This window comes from Gigantopelta aegis, chromosome 10 (genome assembly GCF_016097555.1).
Source record: "Gigantopelta aegis isolate Gae_Host chromosome 10, Gae_host_genome, whole genome shotgun sequence".
In the NCBI taxonomy this organism is placed as follows: Eukaryota; Metazoa; Mollusca; class Gastropoda; order Neomphalida; family Peltospiridae; genus Gigantopelta; species Gigantopelta aegis.
The window spans coordinates 81,854,363-81,867,022 of record NC_054708.1 but is presented as its reverse complement, the minus strand read 5'-3'; the positions used below and the strand labels follow the sequence as shown (position 1 = coordinate 81,867,022).

Below are 12,660 nucleotides of genomic sequence, written 5' to 3'. Positions count from 1 at the left end.
TACGCCAGAGTGACTGACCACGTTTCGGTATTTACTACTGAACTGATGGCGATCTACTCTGCGCTCAAGTGGATTCTTACTAATATCACTAATTTCTCGACCCCCCAAAAATTTCTTATAATATCTGACTCTTTGAGCTCACTACAAGCTCTCCAGAATCTAAAATTCAAGAGTTCTTATCTAATTAAGCAAATTATAAATATGATTAATTATAACAATAGTAAAGGGTTATTTATAACTTTGGAATGGGTTCCTGCTCATGTCGGCATCTCTGGCAACGAAAATGCAGATCTACTAGCTAAAAAAGCCCTAGATATAGACAAAATTGAAATTAATATTAATATTAATCTTAATGAAACTATGGCCATAGCCCATAAAAATTTTCTTAAGTTTTGGCAAACCGAATGGAATATTAAAACAAGGCTATGGCACTATTTAATCAAACCTAAAGTTAATTCGAAAAGACCTACTTATCTAAATGTTAAAACCGAAACAATTATTACTAAACTGCGCCTTGGTGTTGTTTTTGGTCTGAACGACACCCAATATAAAATTTAAAAAAGTAATACGGCACTCTGTGCTATCTGTAAAAAATTAGATAATGTAAGACATTTTCTTTTTTATTGTAAAAAATACATTAAGGAAAGAGATATTCTTAAAATAACAATAGATAAATGTAAAATTAAATTTAACCCGGTTAAAATATTTAACCCGCCCTCCGCTCTCAAACAGGAGGTGGAGCGGGCTATTTTAAACTTCGTAAAAGATACTAAAATACATATATAATAAGTAGCCTAGCTGGCACATAATATGGTAACTAAGTAAATTGGGTCGAGGGCGGCCCGAGGACTATAAATCTACACTCAACCAGGAGCCTGCTTAACTTTTAAACTCACCTTACAGCGGCGGACAGTTGGTTGGTGGCAAACCTTGCCCACGGTGGTAACGGCGCTGGCCTTACCCTCCCGTGGACAAACCGAATAACTTTTATAAAAAAAATTAACTCTTTTTAACCATAAATGTTTATTTCCTTTTAATTAATTATACTAATAAATCTCTTTTTCCTTTTAAACAATTTTAGAGACACCGAACAGCCTATACACAATAATCTTCATTCACATGTTGGCGATTGGCTGGAGAGTTGTAACATCCACATTCCTTTCTTTCTTTTTTTTCCAGAGAGGGAATCGAAATCCAGCCAATCGCAGCTGCTCAATCTCCGCCTGTTGTTTCTTAACACTGGCTTTCTTTTATCTCAAACGGCTCCGACTAGGGATCGAGATTCAGCCAATCGCAACGCACCCTTCCATACTGAGTGTCGAATATCGATCCGGTTCACTTCTAACACACACTGTGTATTCTTTCTTCTGTCTTAACTGCTGAATGCCGCTCACGAGTGTTCCCGAGGTGCCATTCGGTGATATCCGGAGAGCCGGGTCTTGCCGTGGGTAACCTTGGGACATTATCCTGTCCGGTATTCTTTACTACTTCCCACAATTTAACCGTATGGAAACTTTCGCTCCACTTTTCTTCTTTCTCTGCTGGCCCCTGCTAGCACGTCTACTCTTCACTGTTATCTTTACTGGAATGATTAACTTTTGGGTGCTGGGGCGATTGGCTTTCTGGGCCCGGGTTCTGACCAATTAGAACCCGGTCCCGTTATAAATGTTTTCTATTTGGTCCGCGCTTATAGCAAGATCTATCTAACCCATCTAATTACCGTCCAATCTCACTAACATCCAGTGTTTGCAAAACCATGGAGGCCATGGTTAATTCCAGACTCAGCTACTATTTAGAAAGTAACCATCTTTTGACCATATACCAGAGTGGCTTCAGAAAAAACCACTCTACTGCCGACCACCTTTTTCGACTCCAATCAGAAATTGCAAATGCTTTAAGTCATGGCGACAAAGTGGTCGGAATATTTGTTGATCTGGAAAAGGCCTATGATATGGTTTGGCGACACGGGTTACTAATTAAAGTGTATAACATGGGCATTAGAGGGCCTATGTTTGCATTTATTGAACGTTTTATTAATAATAGAACTTTTACTGTTAATGTTACTGAAACATTCTCTGATATTCTTAACCTTGAGAATGGCATACCCCAGGGATCTGTAATAGCCCCAACGCTTTTCAGTATTTTTATTAATGATCTAGCTACTGCCCTCACTGGCTCGTCTAATGGGGACACCAAGCTTAGTATTGGTCTATTTGCTGACGACACAGCTTTTTGGCGAACTGGAAAGTGTATAGAAAAGATTAAAATAGATATCCAAAAAAGATATAGATATACTTCAAAATTGGGCTGAAACCTGGGGTGTTACCATCTCAAGATCTAAGACCTCTGCTATTCTTTTTACTAATAATAATTTCCAGAGACGGTATAAACTTAATTTAACACTAGATAATCATCCCATAGCTCAGGTAACGTCAGTTAAATTTCTGGGAGTCATTTTTGACCCAGCACTTTCTTTTAATGAACATATAAAAGATGTAGTTAAAAAATGTAATAATTATATTAATTTAAGAGTTATATCTGCACTAAGTGGGGGGGCTGACAGACATACACTTTTCATTTATCGTCTCCAGGTTACAATATGGTGCCCAAGCCTTCTGCTGTGCATCAATTTTCCAGCTGGATAAGCTAGAATCAATATACAATAAAGGGCTTAGAATTATAACCAAAATCTCCCCGGGCACACCAAATGACAGTCTGCGTGTGGAGCTAAACATTCTTCCCCTCAGTGTTAGGCGCACCCAGCTTTGTCTTAAACACTGGTTTAAAGCTAAATACCTAGTACCATTAAATCCTGTAGCAACTATTAAACCGAATAATGATGATTATTTACATATCAATATTGATTCTGCAGTTAATTTTAATAATAGAATGGGGTCTAATTTAGAACTCTTGGATATTAATCTGGATAAGTACTCTCCCCCCTTGGTGCCACCCTGGTTAATTAAACCGCCGAATGTCCCTTTGCTTCTAAGAAAGGAAACTTTAAAAACAGAATTTGAACCATTTAAAAATATAATATTTAGAGCAGCTTTAAATGACTATTATTCTGATTACATCCACATATACACAGATGGCTCCAAGGACCCACTTTCTGGTAAAGCAGGCATGGCCTTCTGTGTCAGGCCTAGCTTGCCTAACATTACTAGCTCCCACTACGCCAGAGTGACTGACCACGTTTCGGTATTTACTACTGAACTGATGGCGATCTACTCTGCGCTCAAGTGGATTCTTACTAATATCACTAATTTCTCGACCCCCCAAAAATTTCTTATAATATCTGACTCTTTGAGCTCACTACAAGCTCTCCAGAATCTAAAATTCAAGAGTTCTTATCTAATTAAGCAAATTATAAATATGATTAATTATAACAATAGTAAAGGGTTATTTATAACTTTGGAATGGGTTCCTGCTCATGTCGGCATCTCTGGCAACGAAAATGCAGATCTACTAGCTAAAAAAGCCCTAGATATAGACAAAATTGAAATTAATATTAATATTAATCTGAATGAAACTATGGCCATAGCCCATAAAATTTTTCTTAAGTTTTTCGCAAACCGAATGGTATTAAAACAAGGCTTTGGCACTATTTAATCAAACCTAAAGTTAATTCGATCCAAAAACCTGTCCGGATCTAAAATTTAAAACCGAAACAGTTATTACTAAACTGCGCCTTGGTGTTTTTTTGGTGATTTTGAGCAATTGAAAATTTAAAAAAGTAAAATGCGTTACTCTGTGCTATCTATAAAAAATAAACATGTAAGAATTTTTCTTGCTATCCAAAAAATACATTAAGGAAAGAGATATTCTTAAAAAACAATAGATTAATGTAAAATTAAATTGAAGGGGTTGGCAAAGGGGACCCGCCCTCCACGGTGAGCCATGAAGGTGGAGGGGCTAGTTTATATCCGTGAAAGATAGTAAAATATGGGCTGATTGCTAGTTGCCTGAGCACATAATATGGTAGTTAAGTAAATTGGGATATCGTCTTAGGACGATACGATGAATCGTCGGCTTAACTTCCATTCACCTTACAGCAGCGGATTCCCTGGTGGCAAATTCCACGGTTGGTAACGGCGTGACAATACCCTCCTCCTTGTCACGCGAATAGCGTTTTAGTAAAAAAAACTCTCCTTCTTTCCTTGGTAGCTTGAAATGCTGTTATTCTGGGTTTTAATTAATAGAGTTTAATGACATCATCCATGTTCCTTTTAAACAATTTTAGCGTACCGCAGGTGAAGTTTGCCGGCCTGTAGTGTCCACTGTGTGGTATGCGGGTCGTCGGGTTTCGGCGGTTGCAACGGTTGGCTTGGCTTGTCCGGTTGGCCACTCGGGGGAGTGAAATCCTTCCGTTCGCAGCAGCCGCTTTTCCGGCCTGCGCCTCAACGGGTGCCGCCTGTATAATCGGCGGCACAACCGGAGGCGCTGAAGTCAGCCCTGTGGAGTGGGCTAATCAGACCTACTGAAGTCGGGACGTCCGGGGCTGGTGCCTCTTCCAAACCTGTCTTCTTCCGGGGAACGGCGGTGGGCGGCACAACAGAAGGAGTCGCCGCCGGCGGTTTAGCCGCCGGTTTTGGCTCCCCCTGTGTCTTTCCTGTCGCACGTCTCCTCCTCCTCCATCTTCCAGTCTTCAGTGGTGCCGGATCCCCGTACACCAAGGTCACGGAAGCCCGTGACCCGGTGTACGTGACCCGGTATTCAAGCAGCGCTCCGTATGAGACCATAAGTCCCCCCAGGTGGGGGGGGGGGGGGGGGGGGGGTAACTCGAGAGTACATTGACAAACGTCCATCCTCATCGTGGTCAATTTCGTAAGTGCAAGAATCGATAAACCTAGTGTGAGAGTGGTTGCGTGAATGTTGTTTTTCCGCCTTGACTAGGCGGCGCGGACACCTGGCAGTGTCTGTGCCGCCCTTCATGGGCGGAATTTATGGCTGTGTGTGAATGTGTTTTAGATTTTAATTAAGTATGGTATAGTTATTATACTTTTAATTAATTGTTATAATAAAGTGAGTTATTATTGTTAAATTTTCCTCTTAGCATTTTTAAAAATATTATTATTTTAATTTACATGTACCCGTTCTTTTTAATTATCAAACAGGTTTTAAACGGTATTAATTTGATCGGTCAATTGTATATATACAAATAAAAAAAACCTGACCAGTACTCGGAGCCACCCACTTAACGAATAAGTGGTTACTTGGGTGACACCGAGGATTATATAGCAATGACATTTGTCATCCGTTTAGGTGGCGCACCCCTTGGGGTGTAGAGCTCACGAATGCTTGAGGAGAACGGCGAGGGCACCTCACTCCAAGAACAGGATCAATCCACCCGTCAACCATCAACACCAATGACTTCTAATACGTTTCACAACCACACCAGACGGCGGCTCGCGGGTTATTTTCATATATCATTATATCATACCACTCATCTCATTTAAATACGGCCCATCTGTGTTATATGGATAACCTGGGGGGGGGGGGGCGGGATGGGGGGGGGGACGCCGTGGTAGGGTGCATATTTGGGTGCGATAGGGCGTTGGCGATTTGGGCCGGTAGGGATGCCTGTTAGGAGGCCTCCCCCCCCCCGGATCGCCCCCCCCCCATGGAAATCCGGATCTACCTTATTGGGCCCCCGCCTGTTGGAACGCCGGACTGCTCGGTGGCGCTGGGTTCCCCCCTTTGCGAATCCTTTTACCTCTAGGGCTAAAGTTAAATAATAAAATTAAGAAAAGAAAAAAAAAAAAAAATATATATATATATATATATATATATATATAATATATATATATGTATAGATATTATTATTAAATGTATAAGTATAGTATATATTATTTTTGAACTGCCCGATTGAAAATTTAATTATAATTATGCACCTACTAATTATATTATAAAACAATAGAATGTTATAGGTTTAATTATAACTATGGTGCTTTTATATTAATATAAATATAAATATATGTAATGATAGACCCCAAATTATTTTTAACTTTGGCTCTGTTTTTAAGTGGTCTTACCACACTATTAAAAATTGTCACCTTCATCTCTTTCACACACTTCCCCCCCCCCCCCCCCCCTCCCGCCCCGGAGTCGGTCACTGGCGCAGTCAGAGGCTGAATCCAGGGTGGGCGTGCCTGAACCCTTGTGGATAGGGGCACGTAAAAAGAGTTTCCCAGTTCCCCAATTCTCGTCTCGCAGCGAACTATAAACGTTAACGTGAGCAGATTTTAGTTGTCACCCGTCCGTCCTTTACTTCACAGCAAACATGGTAAGTAGAACATCTATTCACATTTTAAATAACATCATAATATCTTTGCAGGTTGGATTGGTATTCAAAATGTTATTATTAGAGAGGTATGTGCTTAAAGCCCTCGCTTGGGTGCCCCCCCCCCCCCCTCATTCTCAACCAGAGCCCCATAGAGCCGTCCTGTGTGTTGGACAGTACATACAAAGATTCCTTCCTGCTAATGAATGGGAAAATGCCGTATTGCCTCTAAAAACTATACCAGGCATGAGTTCAACCCGTACCCCGTTTCAATGGTTAGGGTTGTTTTAGGTATAGGGCTAGGGTTAGTCTTTAGAGCCTTTGATATAGAGGGGTACGGGTCGAACTCTTTCCCCTCATCGCAACCTAACATGTTCTCATTCATTCGTAAACTGTTTTCCAAGATTTGGTTTTACTGACCAGTCGCAAGTCTCACGGTTCGCCGTCAAGGGGTTGCTTGCGGGCGGGAGAGTGACTAACAACCATCAAACATTCATACACCGTAGGGGGCCTACTCGTATCCAAAGCTACACTAATTCTAAGGAAAGAAAATGTTACAGACGTACGAAGTTTCTAGTAACGGGTGTGATTGCCCAATCTTCAGCGTTCAGATGGGAGATTGGGGAGCGGCGGGTCCGTTAGACCCCTATATCTAATGTCTTTGTCAAAGACATTTTTATTAATACATGTATACGTGTTAAAATGTTAAAAATATGTATACATAGGCCTACATATGTTTTACTTTAAACTATTTTAATTTTTCTTCTTCAGAGGGAATGTATCAGTATCCACGTTGGCCAGGCCGGAGTGCAGATCGGCAATGCATGCTGGGAGTTGTACTGTCTGGAGCACGGGATCCAGCCTGACGGACAGATGCCGTCCGACAAGACGATTGGGGGAGGGGACGACTCCTTCAACACGTTCTTTAGTGAGACGGGGGCGGGCAAGCACGTGCCCCGGGCTGTCTTCGTCGATCTCGAGCCCACTGTTGTAGGTCAGTAGTTTTGGCTGTGTACTTTGTATTGTTTTGAAAATACAAACGTCATGGCAGCCATTTCCAAGAATCCAGTGATATTTCGGTAGGAGCACCGTTTGAGGGTGTATACTACCAAATCAAATCCCATAGACGACAATAGTAACATATGTGGCTGAACCTCCTACCTGCAGTGTATCAATCGACATAAACACCACGGATATAAATACTACCACGCCTCACCCTTAAAGTGAATCGGAAAAACATTGCTCTTTTCAGAGATAACGGGTAGCGTCTATGACTACCCTAGTTCCGCAAAACATTTGAGTAGATGTTTTTTTACAGGTACCCCATACATGTTTCAAGCACAAGGCTACTTGACACAGTGGTACTAGATGAAATACAATTGCATACATATTTGGCCCAGATAAAACTAATTATTTTTATAACCAACACACTCGGTTATCACCAATCACAGGACTTGTGGTGTTAACTTCTCTATCAAAAGTTGGATGCACCTCGAACTTTGTGCCAGCCGGAAGTTATTTGGTTTAGGACTACCTTGAGCCTGTAGCGAGCTGCCTCTTCGTTGGACCAAGTGACAAAGTAACCAACTGTTGGACAAACAAATAACCGCTGTTTAAAATAAGCTGTTTAAAGGGACAGCGCTGAGTTTGCTGCAATTTTTAAGATGTTATCGACTAACAGCCTTTTTTGACTACTATAATTACATATCAAATATATGTTTCTGCATAAAATATTAGTGGCTGTACATTACACGTGTTTCTGAGCGTTCTAATATTTGTACTTGGTTAAATTTCATCTTATTTCCTTATTATCTTATAGGTACAAAATTATTTGAATAAATGAATGAATGAATCTTTAACGACACCCCAGCACGAAAAATACATCGGCTATTGAGTGTTAAACTATGGTAATGCAAACAAATAAGGTGATGTTCAACATCAATATAAAAATTCAAGATTTAAATAAAAACAGTGTAAAGAACTGAAGACAAAAACCAGTTTGGGCTTCTTACAAATATTAAGACAACCAGAAACACATTGAATATACAGCCATTGATATTCTAAGAAAATATATTTAATATGTAAGTTTATTGTAGAAATATTTTATTAGGCGGAAACATCTTACAATGCAGTAAATTCGGGAATGTCCCTTTAAAATATTTACCCTATAAAAATACTCAATCATTGTCCTAACTAATGTAAAGAATTATATATTTTAAAAAACACCAAACAACAACATAAAAAACGTTTCGTAACTTTACATTGTATTTGGTTTTCAAATGCCTTGTTCGTGCCCGGCGGGGCAGAGGCAAGGAAAACGTTCCTCGTTCAGTTAAATGTTTATCGGTCTACCCGGAGGAGATACTATCACTGCGTCCTTATTATTTGTGTAAAGCTACCACACATGTAACATGACTGTCCGTAAATGCGCCATCTTGAATTAAAACCAAATGTCAACCTATTCATTGAGTATTTTTATTTGTCTCTCCAGACGAGGTTCGTACCGGAACTTACCGCCAACTGTTCCACCCGGAGCAGCTGATCACCGGCAAGGAGGACGCCGCCAACAACTACGCCCGCGGCCACTACACCGTGGGCAAGGAGATCGTCGACGTCGTCCTCGACAGGATCCGGAAGCTGGCCGATCAGTGCACCGGTCTCCAGGATTCCTCATCTTCCACAGTTTCGGCGGAGGAACCGGTTCGGGTTTCTCCTCTCTGCTCATGGAGCGACTCTCCGTCGACTATGGGAAGAAATCCAAGCTGGAGTTCGCTGTATACCCAGCACCCCAGGTTAGAACTTTTTAAATAATCTTGGGGGGCGGGGGCATAGTCCAGGTGGTAAAATGCATGCCGTATACGCTTTTGGTCTCGGATCGATACCCGTCGGTGGGCCCATTGGGCTATTTCTCGTTCCAGCCAGTGCACCACGATTGTTATAGGCCCATGACTGATGTATCAAAGACGGTGACGTGTGCTGCAGGGGCGGCGCAGACGGTACGGCCGGTACAGCCATAGCCGTATCACTTTTCAAAGCGGTGTGTGTGTGTGTGTGTGTGTGTGTGTGTGTGTGTGTGTGTGTGTGTGAAAATGTCCTAAGTAATTTAAAAGGCGAGTCTGACAAACACAAGCTGTACCACTATTTTTTACATTGTGCCGCCCCTGTGCTGCCCTGTGTTGAAAATGCAGACAAGATCTCCGGCTGCTAACAATTATATAATGGGGGTTTTCTATGAATCCAACAGCCGATGACTTAATGCTCTAGTGGTACTAGATAAACAATATTTTTAAGCATCTGCTGGTCTTGTACAACATGATTTGTAATGAGCAGTCGTCTGTCTCATGGAACAAAATATCATGTAGCCTCATATTACCTGCATGTAGATTTTTTTTTTTTTAAACGAATTAGACTTGTAAAAAGGTTTATCACATATTGCTTATATATTAACTTTTCAGATCTCGACGGCTGTAGTGGAACCGTACAACTCCATCCTGACCACCCACACCACCCTGGAGCACTCCGACTGCGCCTTCATGGTCGACAACGAGGCCATCTACGACATCTGCCGTCGTAACCTTGACATTGAGCGTCCGACGTACACCAACCTGAACAGACTTATGGCGCAGATCGTCAGTTCCATCACCGCCTCCCTCCGCTTCGACGGCGCCCTCAACGTCGACTTGACCGAGTTCCAGACCAACTTGGTGCCCTACCCACGAATCCACTTCCCCCTGGCCACCTACGCCCCGGTGATCTCCGCCGAGAAGGCCTACCACGAACAGCTGTCTGTTGCAGAGATCACCAACGCAACCTTCGAGCCTGCCAACCAGATGGTCAAGTGCGATCCTCGTCACGGAAAGTACATGGCCTGCTGCATGCTGTACCGTGGTGACGTCGTGCCCAAGGACGTCAACGCCGCCATCGCCACCATCAAGACCAAGAGGACCATCCAGTTCGTCGACTGGTGTCCCGCCGGTTTCAAGGTCGGCATCAACTACCAGCCGCCCACCGTCGTGCCGGGAGGTGACTTGGCCAAGGTCCAGCGCGCCGTCTGCATGTCGAGCAACACGACCGCCATCGCCGAGGCGTGGGCGCGTCTCGACCACAAGTTCGACCTGATGTACGCCAAGCGCGCCTTCGTCCACTAGTACGTCGGTGAGGGTATGGAGGAGGGAGAGTTCTCGGAGGCTCGCGAGGATCTGGCTGCCCTGGAGAAAGACTACGAGGAGGTTGGCGTCGACTCTGTGGAGGGTGAGGGTGAAGAGGAGGGTGGTGACGAATACTAAACTAATCCCAGGACTCTCCCCCCACCCACCCCCCAGAACCGTCCTAATTTATACACCAACGAGAAGCTGTAACTAGTGTTTGCAATAAAATTAACATAACAATTACGTGTGTTTTGTTTTTAATGTGAAGAGCAGCAGTCTAAACTGGGGTTGGGGTCGGGTTCAGACTTGGTGTATAGTGCTCGCTTGAGATGCTTGGGTTGATACGTGAATCGGATCCCGTCTGGTTGGGCTTTTCACGTCTCAACCAGTGCTTCACGATTGGTTTATTAAAGGCTATGCTATATCCATATTCACAAGTCTACTCCACTAATAAGTGTATGTAAGATAACTTCACCGCACGTATCGCATGCCACATATTACCATTAATCCCTAGATCACTTTGTTTGCACCACAATAATGATATGTCCACCGAATCATAGGCTTTCTTGAAGTCTATAAAGGCTGTAAAAGTGGACAAGCTCTTCCTTTTGCGATTTTCTGTTATTGACGTTAACGATAAAACATGATCAACAGTACTTCTTCCTTTTCTAAAACCATTTTGTTCGTCTTCTAAAAGAGCATTGTCTTCTGCCCAAACGGGCAATCAGTTATTAAAAATGTTACAATACCGTTTATATACCAGCGGATCTCTGGGATCCGATGTATTAGATTTAGGAATCGGGTTAATAATACCCTGAGGCCACACATTTGGTACGAGACCACTACTGTAACGTGTATTAAATAAATCAAGCAGAAATGCTCAAGCAGTACTATTGCGCAACACTTCAATTGGAATATTGTCAAAGCCAGTCGCGTTACCATTTTTAGCACAGTTTATTGCACATATGGGCTCTTTTTCACTAATGTAGTAATTCAAGCAAAAATTCTTGGCCATCACCTGGAATAGAACTTTCGTGAACCTCGTTAGAATCATTCCTTACATTAAACATCCATTCGTAGTGATTTTTCCACCTAGACAGAACTTCAGAATGTGAGTTAGAAACAGACCCTTCTGGAAGAACCACTTCTATTGGGATAGTCTTACACCGTTCATTGGCTACACCTATTTTTCCAGTAGTTCTCGTCAGCGGCTTTAGAAATAAAAGAAAGCGTTTTTTGTCTATATTGCCGTTTACACCGTTGTACACACCTAACAAATGATTTTCTAGTCTTAAAATAAAGTGATTTCAAATGTTGCTTTTGACTACCATTATGCCCTAACCAGTTCTTTTGACTACCATTATGCCCTAACCAGTTCTTTTGACTACCATTATGCCCTAACCAGTTCTTTTCTGACAAACACATGTCGTTCCACAATTCGGACAACTGGTCTGTCCACCACGGTTGTTTACATCGCCTTCTTTTATTATTTTCGGCAGATGATATATGAACAGTGCTATGATGAAGTTTATCTGACATTTTACTGTGAACAATATTACAAAAATCTACATAAACACTATCAACATCGACTTGGTTGTGTGTGTGTTTGTGTGTGTGTGAGAGAGAGAGAGTGAGTGAGTGAGTGAGTGAGTGAGTGAGTGAGTGTGTGTGTGTGTGTGTGTGTGTGTGTGAGAGAGAGAGAGAGTGAGTGAGTGAGTGAGTGAGTGAGTGTGTGTGTGTGTGTGTGTGTGTGTGTGTGTGTTTTAATGGTTAAATGATCAATGTAATGGTATTTAACATCAAACATAGGGTTATCGGTGTATTAGAGCAATCTTTGCCTACGGAGTGTAGTCGGTCGACCGACGCCATATAACCGTAAATAAAATGTGTTGAGTGCGTCGTGAAATAAAACATTTCATTCCTTCCTGTTCGGTGATAGGTAAATATCCCATTTTTCTCTTCGGACCAACAAACAATTTGTGCTGAACACATTAACAAATCATCGGCCCCACCCCCTGCACACGCGCCCTATGTCTGCGTATTTTGGGGATTCAAAAGATGTTATAAAGAACTTAACTCAGGTGTCGTTCAAAATGTTTCTGTCTCTGTTACATAGGAACAACATTTATAAAATTGGCCACAAATTTTAATTATGTACAAAATGTTTCTAAAGATCAATACAAACAGAGAAAAGTCGATGTAGTGGTTTTAACCCCATTATATTGATAC

The 12,660-nt window shown here is 42.1% G+C and overlaps 1 pseudogene; it reads left to right on the top strand.

Moving 5' to 3' along the window:
• The window catches only part of LOC121382787, a 26,474-nt pseudogene extending 15,805 nt beyond the window's left edge, over positions 1-10,669 (top strand).
• Positions 10,670-12,660: the final 1,991 nt, after the last annotated feature.